This window comes from Parasteatoda tepidariorum, chromosome 9 (assembly GCF_043381705.1).
Source record: "Parasteatoda tepidariorum isolate YZ-2023 chromosome 9, CAS_Ptep_4.0, whole genome shotgun sequence".
Lineage (NCBI taxonomy): Eukaryota > Metazoa > Arthropoda > Arachnida > Araneae > Theridiidae > Parasteatoda > Parasteatoda tepidariorum.
Window position 1 is genome coordinate 72,768,673 of NC_092212.1, and position 15,751 is coordinate 72,784,423.

Consider the following 15,751-nt stretch of genomic DNA (forward strand, 5'->3'; position numbering starts at 1 on the left):
AAGCATCATTGTCGTCAATAATAGTATGGCGATTTTTTACCTTTCCCCTAAGTGAATTAGTACCATTATACCATTAATTTTGCCTTTATATATATATATATATATATATGCATGCTAAGAAGTAAAGAAATATTTTATATCATATAATATTTTTACACTTTAAGTATAAAAGTTGGCAGCTTTGCTAAAGTATAACATGATGCTTTGTTCCATTCAAATTACCCGTTATAGATGAACGTAATGAACGAGCAAAAACTACGTATATCTCAGAAACATATTCAACTACGAATTGAGTGCAAATGTGATGTCATTCACATGATCCTTAATGGTTGCATTTCACCATGGATGCAATGCTCCTACAAACAGAAAGCTTTCACGTGGTTTCTTTGAAGTAGTCTACTAAATGTATTCAGTAATTCAATAACATTAATACTAAGCAGTAGTAGTATTAGCGAGACCTTCACCTAATATAAATTTGAAGTAGTCAATTTGTTGTGCAGGAGTTTAACCTTTTATGATAATACATTTCTTAAATGACAATGAATTGAAGTTTGAGAGTAGTATTAATCATCGAAAATAGTCCCAAATTTTTATATTTAATCATTACACTTTTCGTCTATTTTTGCCTTGCCGAAGTATCTAATAAACATTCATTTACATCAGTGAGACTTTTTCCTAATATGTAAATTTTAAACAGAGGTTTACCATTTAAGATAATATACTTTTTAAAAGAAAATAAAGTGTGTAGCGTTTATTATCAAAACTAGTTCCAAACTGTGACGATAATTATAAATTTTTTAATCCAACTTTGTGCCTTGCCAATGTTTTGCTATAAAACTTTTAGTATAGTAGCGCTTCTCTTTCTTAATACAAACTGCAAACAGTCAAATTACTAAACAGGAGTTTAGCAATTTATGATAATGGCATTTTCAGAGAAAAATAAATTGACTCTTGAGACCATCTTCTGTTTATTATCGAACAAAAGTCCCGAATTTTAAATTGTGTTGACGACAAGCTAAACAACAAGTCTCAAAAGAATATTTCGAGAACAGTTTTGATTCATTTTTCGCAACAAAAAAAACGTAATGCAATGTTACATCTTTTCGGAAATATAAACTCAAATTCACCCTAAGGAATAGGAAATTCAAAGAAAAGTTCCAAGTAATAAAAATGTACCGTACTTTCTGTGTTTTATGACAGATAAAAAACACTGATAAACAGAAGGATTCTGCGCGTTCTTTGTTCCCTTTGGGAATTTCAAGCTCCGTTCCATCGAAGAATTTTGGTTCGTTCCGAGAAGGACCCAAATAAACTTCTTGGTTATATTTTCACATTTTTTTGTTCTTTTATTTATATGAAAAATATTTCGAGTTGGTTGATTTTAAAACGCCTCCGCTATTCGAAACTTATTATTTATGCTAAAAGTTGTATATTTTTGAGTGAATGCATGGTATGTTAAGGAAAATATGCATTATATTTCTTTTTCAGAACTGCTTTTGACTTTTAGTTCCACTGTATTTTACTGATATTAAACATAAAAGTAATAATTAAAAAAATATGTCTCAGCGTATGTAGAGTATTTTAAAAACAAATGTTGAAGTTTTGAGGAATTTTGATTAATTTTTTTTCCAGCCCAGTCTTAATAAAATATGTGACATTAGGTAGCAGATAGCTTAGGACAGTGTTTCCCAAAGTTATGACTTTCGTGTACCCTTTCTAAATTTTTCGTAACGTGTGTACCACTAATAAAAAAATGAATGTATATGTTTAAAAATATGTTTATTTTTCTTTTTTGGTACAAAGTTTTGTTAATAAGCTTATTTGCATCCGTGAGAAGGATGATACTGTTTTTGCTGTGATAAAAAATTGCACTAAAGTTAAAAATCACAACTGGCTGTTGACGCCACTAATTATTAACTGTTAACTCAGCAAAAAATAGTCAATACAAAAATACGTAATCGTAAATTTTCATGACTAGCTTTGTTTTTAAATAAAAAATAGTGCGTGGAGTCCCTCCGCGGGGAAGAAGTTAAACTTCGCAACGTTAATTGTCAGCAGTCGTGGAAGGATCACTAGTTCTATTCAACTACTCTTTTTCCTGCTCCGCTTGTTTCCATGCTCTGTAATCACGGTAATATTGTGCATTTTTCCCTCGTGGACCTCTTGAACCAGTACTTGTGGTTGCCTCATGGTCTCGCCATGGAAAATGTATTTATATTAATAATGTATGTGAATGCGTCATAATGTAATTTCAAAAGAGAAAACCTAACAATCAATTGATATTCACAAGAGACGTACCTTGACATAACCTTAAATCCGTCGCATTGTCCGTGGGATTGTTTTCACTAATTTTTTACAATTGTTATCCACTAAATTTGAAAATAAAAAATACTACCCTATTAAATTATATGTGTATCAAAACAAACTAAAAAAATATTTATAGAAAAACAATACTTTTATGACTTTTATTATTTTTATGCTAGTGAGAACCAAAACAATATGGAAATGAATGAGGGAAAACTGGATCCTACCACGTAATTTCCCGGCCAATCAAATTGTACCGTTAAACGTTTAACGCAACCTTGTTGGAAATCGCATAAGAAGTATAACTTCAATAAAATAATTTGAAATTTTTGTTTGTTGTAAGTTATTTTGCATAAGAACGCGTACCCCCGCTAAACTGTTCCCGTACCCCGGGTGGTAAGCGTACCACACTTTGTGTAACACTGGCTCAGGCGATGTTACAAAAGCACCTTATTCTAAAGTTATGTGTTATTTTTAAAGATCTTAAAAAAATTTTAAAATTTTTTTTTGCTCTTATTTCAATCCTCTATTTATTTAACGATTTGCTTAAAGCATTAAATAAAAACTACAATACCATTGTTCATAAAATCATGTATCTGCTGTTAAGTAATTTTTATAACCTGCCCCATCGCAATAGAATAGTTTAACTGATATGTTACTCGGTTATATTTTAGCAATGGATCGTATTGCCTGTTACATTCTAGAGAAAAAACGAATATGTTACAATTCTTCCTCGTACAGGTGTTGATCAGAATAATGGAAACACTTCTATACTATGCAAACAGAATTTCTTTCAGCATCATGTGCTTTTCAATAATTTACGCGACGACACTGTTGGCACAATTTGAAAAATCATGCCTGGAGCTTTTAGAAATCGACCAAAATTAACGTAGGAGGTAAATAAATTTTCTAACTTCAATACCAGTAGTTATGAAATTGTTCTATAGGGTTGTGACATTTATGTAAGAATGCTTTTTTAATTATAGTGGTATTGAATAAAAAAAAATCAGCTTTTAACTTCCACCTCTCATTTCAGTCGATGTAAATGTTGCATGGGAGAAAGGGACATCATTTCTGAAAGCTTCAAGCATAATCTTTCAAATGGTGTCAACAGCTTTGCCATGCAAAATCTTCTAAAACATTTGCTGGTAAAAATTTTTTTTATACATAAGGTAGTTTTCGGGTTTTTGTTTACAATACTTTGATCAATCCCTGCATGAATATTTACTAATATCTAATACTGTGCCACGATGGCTCAGGGGATAGAGCGTTCGCCTTCCAATGAGCCAAACCGGATTCAAATCCCAGTCGATGCGAATTCCGCATCCGGTTTGCACCGACCACAGTGCTGACGTGAAATTTCCTCAGTGGTAGACGGATCATGGGTTAGAGTCCCCTTGCCGTCCGGATGACCATGGAAGGTTCTCCTGGTCTTCTTCTCCATGTAACGCAAATGCGGGTTAGCTCCATCAAAACGTTCTCCACGAAGGCAAATTTCTCCCAATACTCGATCCAGNTGGGTTAGAGTCCCCTTGCCGTCCAGATAACCGTGGAAGGTTCTCGTGGTCTTCTTCTCCATGCAACGCAAATGTGGGTTAGCTCCATCAAAAAGTACTCCACGAAGGCAAATTTCTCCCAATACTCGATCCAGGAGTTCCCTTGTCTTCTGGATTGTTTTCAAAATTACAAGGCTACGGAGTTGAGCATTAGTAGTCGTAAACCCATAAAATTGGGTCGGGTGTTTAACTACGGTTATAAATTAAAATATAATATCTAATACTAATTCTACCTTTTGAAAATGTATAAATACTCCATTTGGATAAATCTTATGTTCTTATGAGGAATTGAAATTGCAAGTTCTGTAAGTAAAATTTAAATGAATGTAATTTAAGCATATTTCAATAAAAGTAAATTTTTTTGACTCACGCTTTTTTTTGCCATAACTTCAAAAATATTCAATAAAATTATGTAATATTTTTGGAGCAATTTAAAATTAAATGCAAAAACTTTGTTTAAAAATTTGAAAAAAAGTTCGCTTAAATCTAAGCAATGTATGAGTATTTAATGTAATTCTTTCGTACTGCGCAGGAGCGAAAAAATATTTTTTATTTTTTTTCTTCTTAATTTTGCAGTGAATCGTATTTTGTAATTAATGAAATGAGTCTAACTTGAATAGCGTTTTTAAACGCAAAAAATTTTCACCAGTTTTATGTATAGTTTTGGTACTTTTTATTTTGAGCTTTATTTTTAAAAGTACAGAAACTACATTGAAAATTGCACGAAACTTTTTAAGTTTCAAAGATATTCAAGTAAGACTTTTTTCATCAGTTGCCAAATACGATTCTCTACAAAACTATGAAAAAAATCGCTCATCCGCAGTACAAAAGTACTACTTTATATACTGATATCTTGCATTGTTTTAAACGAACTTTTTTCAAATTTAAAAAACCAAATTTTTGTATTTAATTTAAAATTGATCCAATTTTTTTTGAAATTTTACTGTATATTTTTAACGTTATTGAAACATATATATATATATAAATAAATGTAAGACAAAAAAATTAAGTTCTTTTAGAGATATCCATATCTCTGTAAATATTTAAGCTAGAATTGGTAAATTTTTTGCAGTTGTCGCAAAACACAATTAAAGTACTTGATATCTGGTAACCAGCTTATTGCTTGATTTTCTGGCATAAGGTGTTTAAAATCACAAGTTTTCGTTCGTAATTTATTGTTAGCCCTTTAAACCTCTGAAAGCTTTAAACCTTATTGAAAAGCATGAAAAATTGCTTGAACAATCTAAAGTTGAAAAATAATCTTTTGAGTATTTCCTGAGAAATTTAAAAAAAGTTCAAAAAGTGAAATGTACTCGATTGTCCCTACGAAGGTACCATCAACAGTCACCACTTGAAAATTATGAAATTTTATACCTTAATAATTAGTAACCACATTATTTTAAGAATTTTAAAATTGAATAATAATAGTATATTGTGTATTTTAAATGCTATAGTGCTGATATAAATCAAACAGCATTTAAAAGAAAGTACTCGGAGTGCAAAGGGAAATAATAGTATCAAATATCTATTCTGTTTAAAAAATATCTCATCGCTTTTCTTTATATAAAAGTAATTTCCTACAAAATATTACATTTATACTTCGTCGGCATAGTTTGACAGATCACGAACTATCAGAATATCCTGATAATTGACTAATCAAATGAGTAAGAAACAAGTATCGTTTGTTAAATCATTTTCGGCATAGTTTGGAAGATTACGAACAATCAGAATATCCTGATAATTGACCAATCAAATGACTAAGAAACAAATATCGTTTGTTAAATCATTTTCGGCATAGTTTGACAGATTACGAACTATCAGAATATCCTGATAATTGACCAATCAAACGACTAAGAAACAAATATAGTTTGTTAAATCATCTCCCAGAATTAAATCATCTGCCATCTTTGAAATATATTTTTCTCCCAGAATTAAAAAAAAAACTTGTACCATCTTGTAACTGCTGTATGTAGTACTTTAAAAATTTTGTTACTTAAATAATACTTATCACTCAAAAATTTCCTCTCCATAAAAATATATTTTATAGAGACAGATTTTATAAACTTTCTCTCCGAAAGAAAAATTCATTTGACATACAGATTCAATACTAAAGTCAATAATCCAATCAAGCATGCTCCACATGTTTTGACATAATTTCTAATCACGAAAGCTGATTGAAAAGTAAACTTTTTCAAAAGAAATTTTTTAAGAAACTTAATTGTCTTATATAATTTAAAATTAGCAGTTTATTTTAACTAATGATATAATATTTTAACTGCATATTTTCAAAAACTATAACTCTTAAACAGAAAAAAGAATTTATTTGACGTTCTTGCAACTAACACACCTCAACAGCAGGCATAGAATCTTATAAAGGAACTTCTTTCAAATATCTCAGAGGTTTTAGAAAAGAATGGTTGGCAAGGTAAAATATGAAAGCTTTAAGAGATTTAAGCTTTTTTCCCCCTGGTAATAGTGTACTTAACATTTCAAATCTTTTTCTTTCTAACTGAATTCCATACCATTATTCGCGGATGGAAGCCATTAGCGTAATTTATTCTTGTTCTATTTCTACCGATCTATTTCGATGTATTCACGTTACTGTTGAATTTTCGTTTACGAAAACAATTAAACAAATGCTGATAAAAAAATCATTTTTACTTTATTTCAATTTCAAATTTAAATCATTCGTCACAGAAAAATTTTATTATAGCATTTCATTATTACGAAGATTTTTAGATTCATGTTTGAGAAAGTTAAAAACAAATATTTAAATTTTATGTTTGGCTTTTTTGATACAATTTTGTTGAGTTTGACCTGCAAACTGCAACATTGAGCTGCCATTGAATGATTCAAAGGGTTAAAATATGTTTTATGAAATCTTACAGCATTTTTGTAGTGACAAATGTTTTATTACTAACAAGTGTTGGCCTAAGAAATCAGAACAGTAGGTTTATTGATGTAGCATTGATGTAGCATAAACTTGCTGGCAAGTGTGTTTAATTAAAGATTATAAGCCTTTGTCAAGTAGATGGATAGATTGTACAGTACAGAGAAGGACAGTACAAAGGTATATCCAGTGTAACAGATTCGAACCAGCTACCTCAAAGCTTCACACATCGTTTGGTGGGTGATACCACTCAGACAGGCCGTCCAGACAGTACTTTTTAAATTTCGTGACTCAATTGAAGAAAATTATTTTTTTCTTCTCATCTTTGCTACTTATTTTGTCTCAACTCTCTGAGAAACGGTAGGATTTTAACTGCCCCATTTATTTTTGACAATAATATAAACAAATAAAATTGCATTACTTTTTTTATGCATCAGTTTTCAATGAACAATTTCAAGATTTGAAAACTAGAAACGTAAAATTTTATTGTTTGGAGATGTTTTAAAGCTATATAATATAATCATATAATTTTTGTTTTGAGCCAAGGTGAATAAAATAAATTAAACTAGTATTACCCCACCAACAAATAAACTGCTAAAAAAATAGTTTAGCTACTAGTTTTAACTTTTTTACACCGATAGTTGACACCCTGAGAATGCATATATGCGGTATGACTCGCATGTTCTGATGAAGTAAACGGCTAAAATGATTCTGTTTTGTTGGAGTAGTCACGATGCTTTCATTAAGAAAGCTTTGGCGATTAACTGTAAGAGGGCTTCAGAGCTTTCTCCTTCTTCGATTTCAGCTAAAATTGAGTGAAGTACATATTTTTGTTCTTATGAGTTTTTTGAAGTGCAAATGGGGCAGAAGGCGGCTGGAATATATAGAAATAGGTTGCAATATTATTAAATAAATATATAAATTAAATAAACTATAATTTGGGATGATTTAATTTACAAATGAAGGTATGAAATCACCTAGTCTTCAACCTTGCTGTAGCTTTTAAATTTATTTTGTACCTAACTCCTGATAAAAAGTTTTACTATAAAAATAAAACTTTTTATTCATTCCCATTAAAAAGAAACGAAAATAGATAAATACTGAAAGGGAGAGAGTCGTGGTGGCTCAGGGGATAGAGCACTCGCCTCCCAATGAAGTGACCCGTGTCGAAAACCCAGCGATGGCTGGTCGATACAATTCTGCACCCTGCTCTCACCGACCACAGCGCTGACAAAAATATCCTCAATCGTAGACAGATAATAGGTTAGAGTCCTCTTGCCGTTAGGTTTACCGTGTGAAGTTTTCATGGTTTTTCTCTAGATATAACGCAAATGCGCGTTAGTTACATCAAAAAATCAGTTACATCAAAAATTAGTTACATCAAAAGTTACAACCAACGAAAGCAAATTTCTCCCAATATTTGATCCAGGAGTTCCCTTGTCATTAAGATTGGGTTTAAAATTAAAATTACAAAGCTACGGAGTTGAACATTTGTAGTCGTTAACTCAAAATTGAGTTCGCCGTTCAACGACGATTACAAAATAAAAATATTGAAAGGGGGTAATCCAAGAAAATGGTTGATGATAGAGGAAAACGGTGTTACAGATAAAAATAAGGCTAGGTGCTTGGTCATGGTTTGGTGATGTGTCTTCGGATTCAGGAGGTCAGTTTACTAGGGAAAAAATGCTGTAAACTGTATTTTAATGCGTTGCTTTCACCTACGTGTAAATTGGTTATCGAATTAACATCATTCGTTTATGTTTTTAAACAATAGCTGGAAACTAAAGGTAAAATTTTTAGAAGTATCAATAAAATAATTTTTATAAAATAAATTATATTCCATAATCTAAATCATTTCTTTTGCACTTATAAATCAAAGTATGGTAGAAATAATAAAATTTATAAACTCGTGTTTAAGTTATTAATTTTTATGGTGGTAACTAAATAGCTCTTTTAATACTTTAAAAACCAAATAATATACATTGAAACGTAAATGTTGCTATTAGTAAGAAAGAAAATTCTCAACAATCGTATAAGTTCGCAGTTTTGCAAAACTTTTAACCCCTTGGGGGCGGGTGATTCAGAAAATCATTCGTACAAAATCAGAATCAAGTTGTAATTAAATAAAAAACGGTAACTTAAATGTAGTCGTTTCTAATTTTACTGACTTACTTTGCTTTTACTTTAATTATTGTTAGTTTAATCATATATATAATCAATGTTAATTCAAAGTATAACTAAATAGTTTTATTTTGAACAAAGTAATGGTGAATTAAATAAATCAAACAATTATAACTCCGCCCACAAATAAACTGCTAAAGAAATGCTTTGATTACCAGTTTTATCTTTTTACCCTGATTGATACGGTTTTATGCTGACACGTGATTGTGACAGTCGGCGCGAAAGGTTTAAATGAAAATAATAGAGGCATTTTTAAACTTATGTTTGAAAATAATAACCCTTTATCACACCAAGAATTTTATGAAGCGATTTGCTGACAACTCTAGAAAAAAAACTGGTACTTTTCTCACTGCTTAATTATTTATTTATTTATATTTTGTAAAAGACGAATAAATTTTCGTTTGTTTTTACTTTCCTTGATATTTATAACACATGTATTGCTCATAAGAAATTTCTCAAACAATTATACTTTACATAGCAGAGAAGTATGGTGGATTCAAATAATAAAATGATAGAAATGAAGTATTCCTTTTTCAAGTTTTTTTTTCTTCTTTTCAGTCAAAACAGTGACACTTGGTAATTTTACTGTGAGTTACCATCTCATAGAGCTACCACAAATATGTCAAGAAGAATGGATTAAAAGCCGCCAATGGTACCAGATATTTTATTCAGTCAACTTTACTATTAGTTGGAGTAAAAAGGGTTAAAATTCTTGATTTTTACATAACTTTTTATATTTTAGGTTATTAGTGTCTACCAAATAAATTTTTAATTTAAAGAAAATATGTATTTGCAAAAAACACTCGTAGAATATTTGTATAATACTTAAGGGAAAGTTATGGCAGCTTTTTTTTTAATTTTCCAGATCGTAGCTAACCTGTAAATAGAGATCGTCTCGAATAGTTTGTTGCTCCTCTTAATTAAGAGAATGAAGCTAAAATGTTCTTTTAACAACCAGTATTTTGTTATTTTAAAACATTGACAACCCTGGAATAATTGGATTTCATCACCATGATTATAGTTCGTTCACCTGGAGTTGGCACTTGGCTCCTCCTTCATCACGTGGTATCGGATGATACTATTTCGCTATTTTGGGGAGAAGGATGTGAACAAGGCTGCTATTTGGCGATCGTATGACAAAAATATTTATTTCGCAATCTTCATGTGCATATTTTGAACATGTGCATTTTATTTCATAAACTTGTTGATATTTCTCTCTTTTTATTGAATAGTTTGTTCTTTTTGAGATATTTTGGTGGGAAAAAGTTTTTAAATATAAATTAGCTGGAATAACGAAAATGGTATAATAGTTGATGAGTTGACAAAGCGAAGTAAGTGACTGAAAAAGAATTCTCTGTTTGTGTTTGGCTTGGCCATCACCTTATACATCAGAAAGCCTCCACACGGTTTCTTATAAGTAGTCTGCACAGACAATTTGAACAGTTTGAGCGCATGAAACCAAATTCTATTTTAAAAGTGACTGAGAGGAATTGGTCATATATATTTGAGAATTGAATCTGTAGTGATTGAGAAGTAAATAAGACAAACTAATATTCAAAAATTAAACAAATTTTTAGACATATATTTGCTACCACTTTCTTATTTTTACTAGATTTTCTATTAAAGAGCTCGTTCGTAAACTGGTTTGCCTTCATAGTGGTCTGATCGGACTACCTGTAAAAAAACCGTGTGGAAGCTTCGCACTCATTAGAGGTTATCTCGATTTCAAGCGGGGATCCTCTTACTCCCCCGCGCTGAAATGAACTCTGCGTCCGAGGAGGTGGAGCCAAGTGCCAACTCCTGGTGAACGAACTATACTTCAGGTCACACTTAGTAACAACTGACATATTTATTAAATTTGTATAAAAATTTCATTTTTGTTTTTAATGTGGTAGCAAAATTTATGCAAACATGGTTTTAATTACTTTAATTTAAATTAACATAAAGTTGCCAAGTATGCCAAATGTGCAATGATAAATAACGTGGTAGGTATTTAAAAACTATGGGTCGATGAATTTAATTTACTTTTGATAGTATTTTACACGCCACTCCTCTATATAGAAAATTTAAGTTAGCAATTATATTAACGCTTGACTTCTTTTTATGTAGTGGTAGGCAAAGCCAGTGATTTAATGTTATAAAATCTAGAACCATACATGAAAATATACATTTTTCTAGAGCTAAAAAATAAATTCTTCACTAGGTTAAGTATGTTGGTATCTCTGCAGGTATGCATTAGATTTAATATTAGCTTTTATATTCTGCTTTTTTTTTTCGTGTTTGCCGTTTGCTTACCTATTTTTTTTCTTCCGTTTTACCGAAGAATATTTTATACTTTTGCACGTTTGTTTTATATATGACTCTGTTTTTATATTATCTGATAGAAAATAATCTTTATAAAATTAATCTACGGAATTTCTATATCATTTTTTTCACACGTGCAAAGTTACAAAATATTCCTCAGTAAAACTGATTATTTTATATATTATGTATCTCTGCAGGTATGCATTAGATTTAATATTACTCTGCTTTTTATTTTCGTGTTAGCCGTTTGCTTACCTATTTTTTTTCTTCCGTTTTACCGAAGAATATTTTATACTTTTGCATGTTTGTTTTATATATGACTCTGTTTTTATATTATCTGATAGAGAATAATCTTTATAAAATTAATCTACGGAATTTCTTTATTATTTTTTTCACACGTGCAAAGCTACAAAATATTCTTCAGTAAAACTGATTATTTTATATATTTTAGTTGTGTAATATTCTTCAATTTTACCGAAGAATATTTTATACTTTTGCACGTTTGTTTTATATAAGACTCTGTTTATTATTATTTATTATTTTTTATTATTGACTATTATTATTATTATTATTATTTATCATTATTTATTAGTTTTTATTATTGACTATTATTATTATTATTTATTATTTTTTATTTTTGACTATTATTATTATTATTTATAATTTTTTATTATTGACTATTATTTTTATTATTTGACATATTTATAAAATTAATCTACGAAAGAACCCTATTTCTATATAAATGTTTTTAAAACGTGCAAAGGTATAAAATATTCTTCAGTAAAACTGATTATTTTATAATTTTTAGTTGTGCAATATTTTTCAGTTTTACTGAAGAATATTTATGAAAGAGAATAATCTTCTTAAAGTTAATCTACGAAAGAAGACTGTTTCTTTATTATTTTTTTTCCAAGCGTGCAGAAGTTTAAAATATTCTTCAGTAAAGCTTCAGTATTTTAAATTTTTTAGTTGTGTAATATTCTTCCGTTTTACTGAAGAATATTTTATACTTTTGCAAGCTTATTTTATGTCACACTCTGTTTTTCAACTACTCTACCTTCTTTTTACTATTTGTTAGAGAACATAATCTTTATTAAGAATACTCTTTCTATATCGTCAATTCAACAATATTTTTTATTATTTTTCATATTACAAGTAAAAAAAATCTTTTTCTTAAACCCACAAATAAAGAATTCCAAAAAAGAAATAAAATTAATCTTTTGGAACGCATTTAAGTCAAATATTGGAATATATTGTTATTTTATGATTGGACCGTTTTTTATTGAGCATAAAATCAGCAAAGCATACCATAAAAAATCAAGACTTAAATAAAATTTTCATCTCTTTTCAGTTAGTAAATCGTATCATACATGAACTTCCATTTTATCTCAAAGAAACAAAAAAAATTTTTTTTTTCCTTTGACTTTCACGAGAACAACATTTTTCAGAAATTTCGGTTCGTAAACGACGGGAATTTACTGCATGCCATAAAAAGGGTCATTCGAAAAAGTCCGCAGGATTAATCTTATTCCCTTTTTTTTAACTATAAGCTATTATTTTTTCCTTGCGTTTTATTGGAATTTTACTAAAAGAACCTGTCTATATTATTTGATTAAAGAATGATTTCATTGAAAAAAAAATGATTTGCTGATTACATCAAAATCAAAGAAATTTCGCCTTACATGCGGTAATTGCATATTCTTAATGGAAGTAAGACTTCAGAATATGCCTATATCGTAGGCTAATTAAATTATCCGGCACTTTTAACACTTTCATGTCCGGTGACACCAGCGTGTTGTCACGTGAAAACCAAACGTTAGCTGCCGGTGACAACACGTTGGTGCCATACGCAAGCCATACACTAACAGCCGGTGATAACACGTTGGTGCCACGTCCAAGCCAAACGTTAGTGGCCGGTGACAACACATAGATGTGCGTTGCAACCTGATATTCATGTGACATTTTGTCAAGGGACATAGAGTACGCGGATGCCAACTGCTCCGTTTTCTGGAATAGTTTTAATGAAGTGGTAGCAAATTATGTAGCAAAATTCGTTAAAGAAAGATAGTTACGTCTACTTTTTAATATAGTAACCAGTAGTTTGATACTTAACGTTGCATTTTATATCATACTTATAATTTTTGATATTTAGTGGTGAAATTTTTTTTTTTATAATGAAAAATACTGAACTGAAAGTAACTTAAATTTTGCTACCACTAGAAAACACTATTTTACAAAGCCGAGCAAGTTACACAAAACTGGTTACATGGTAAACTTATCACTAAATATATGCGGACCGCATAGTGTTAAAAAAATAGTCACCATTTTGAAATACATAATAAAAAAATTCTCTAGTTTTCCGGTTTATCCTAACACTTCTAAGGTTGTTTCAGTGAGCTCTTATGCTTTTTGGCTCATTAAAACTACATCATTCATTGTTCAAAAAGGCTAAATTTATTCAAGTCGGTTTGCAATAAGCCCACAGAAGTGAAGGCTTATTGTAAATAGTCATGCTAAAGATTTATTCTAATTAGGTTAAGCAAATTCAATTTGATTTAGTAATGTTCTGATGCTTTAAAGCATATTGGTTGATTACGATAAGTCTAAAAATTATCAGGCAGGTTAAAAGGTCTATTGGAATTAAGGTCTATTAGGCCTATTAGTCACAATATCTATTTGTCTAATGCAATTCAAATCACATGCGACTTTCGCAGAAAGTCTTATTTTGCAGTTAATGTACGACATATGGCTCATTGATGAACTAATACATGCTATCAACATATATATTGATTGCATATTAAGTTTAATAAATACTCTTCTCAAAAGTAAGTTTTTAAATTAATGCATCTTAACATCCATAGATAAGTTGCATTATACATCATACATTAATTAGATTACGCCCATAGTACCCTTGAGGCAACATTTTTTTTTAAAAAAATGAAATTAAAACAAATAATTTTTAGTTATTTCACAAGCATAACTGTCAATCACTAACTTTAAAAAATTCTAAATATTTCTCAGTTTTTTTTCATTGAACCAAATTCTTAAAAGTGTCCCAATTTTTAAAGTCCAAAAGACTCTTTAATTTTTGAATTTTTTTTCAAAGAAAAAAAAAACATTTTTGCTTAATGCTTGCAATTATTACTACTAGAAATTTGTGCATTAATTTGCTTTATATGAGTTAAAACATTTACTGTGTTAAATTTTGTGAGAATTTGAAGAAACCATTTTTAAAAAAATTTCGAATACACAGATATACATTGCTTGACAATCGCTTAGCAGAGATGCCGTTGGTGACTAAAAATGCAGAGAGTGGTGATCGATAAAATGCAAAAATCTACTAAAATTAGCAATTTTTTATTGAAGGAGATTGCAATGATCTGGACTGGTATGTATAACTGAGTTTTTTCAAAAACAAATCGGCCCTTTTCTCCTTCATGCTTTGTTGATGAACATCTGTAAGAAACAGAATACACAATAGGAACACAAATGGCAAAATAGAGAGTTAGTTGTGGCCATAGTAATGGAAATGTCAAAAAGTTTCATTTTGCGATTAAAAAGATCCGTTGAAGCTAGAAACGTTTAGCGAAAAGAATGCTGGTGGTCGAGGTAGAAACACCGCACTTCAAAAGGATCAATATATATCCCTAGTAGCAAAAAGGAATAGAACTGTCACACCTAGTAAAATTGTTGCAGACCTTGCAACCACTACCGAACTGGAACAGAACAAGCTTATGGCAATTAAAGCAAGTTGGTTTGTATGCACGGAAGCCTGTTCCATGTATTTCAACCACAGCATCGTCGAGAAAGATTCCTCTGGTGTAAGGAATGTCTTAGTTGGGGTCTCCAGCATGGTGGAGACCCCAACAGGCAGGTGCAGACCCCACGGCATCATCCAGCATCCAGAGTGATGTTCTACGATGAATTCCCTGTGACAAATTAGTGTGGCCACCAGTTAGAGTGAGTGGAGAGGGGATCACGTCATGCATAACACTATGTTCAAAAACATGATCAGTATTTCCCAGGCATGCTGGTGTGGGCAGTTATCATGCACAATAGCAGAACACTGTTTCACATCTTTGTGCTAGGTAGAGCTACATCCCAGTGGTATTGGAGACAGATTATTCTGGATCATTTCCGTCTTTTCAAGGGCCCTGATTTTCTGTTTATCCACGCATTGTAGTTTTACAATGCGTGGCTACACTGTATGCTATGGATCCAGCCCGATATGCCCTTGGATGGCGTGTTTCACGAAGAACGCGCCCCCAAAATATATATATATATATATACATATACAATATATACAATATATATATATACAATGTATATATATATACAATGTATATATATATATACAATGTATGTATATATACAATGTATATATATATAAATGAAACGACCACGCCCCACAGTGGGACAAAATCAGAAAAATGCGGCCAAAATCAGAAAATTAACTTCAATGTTCTAAAAATTGATCAGCTATAGGTTTTTTGGGTCGCTGATTTCAAATATGAAG